The sequence below is a fragment of the Ipomoea triloba genome, chromosome 11 (assembly GCF_003576645.1).
Source record: "Ipomoea triloba cultivar NCNSP0323 chromosome 11, ASM357664v1".
NCBI lineage: Eukaryota > Viridiplantae > Streptophyta > Magnoliopsida > Solanales > Convolvulaceae > Ipomoea > Ipomoea triloba.
The window spans coordinates 25,558,707-25,559,511 of record NC_044926.1 but is presented as its reverse complement, the minus strand read 5'-3'; positions in this window follow the sequence as shown (position 1 = coordinate 25,559,511).

Below are 805 nucleotides of genomic sequence, written 5' to 3'. Positions count from 1 at the left end.
GATCGGCCTCCGTCTCCTAAACCACTGGTTCGTTAATCGCCATCCAGTGATGCTTCATCTTCATCGGACCAACGGCAACGACTTTCAATCGACATCGCTCCGGCCTGACGAGGAAGACAGAGGATGATTGGAAACATAAAGGAGAAGACGATTGGAGAATAAACGCAACGCAGAGAATAAAGAGGCACATGGAAGATGACGTGGAAAACACTCTTTTTTTTAATTTTTAAAAATTATAATCTTGGGTTAATTGAATAATATAATAATTTGATTATTTTATTGTTGTATTTTATTACATATATGGGAATTTTTTTTTTGTTCCAAAAAACAAAACCCATATATGTAATAAAATACAACAATAAAATAATCAAATTATTATATTATTTAATTAACCCAACATTATATATCATTAAATCAATAATCACAAATTAATGTAAACATAAAATCATTAGAAAAAGTCTACTCTTGCCACTATTAGAAAAATTCATACAAATGCGCCGGAAACATCAATCGTTTTTTTTATATTCTACGCTTAAAGGAGTTTGAACAATCTTACCCTTGAGTCAAACTAACAATAGAATATTGTAGGGTTTAGGGTTTCTGAGACTCAGGTTCCTGGGATTCAGTTATGAAAATTCTAAAAATATTTGTAACTCTCATAACGAGTCTTAGATTCAGTATACAATACCTAAGTTCCTCCTTCATTACTCTAATTTTTAAGAGGACAAAGGAGGTGATATCTAATATATATATATATATATATATATATATATATATATATATATATATATATATATATATATAT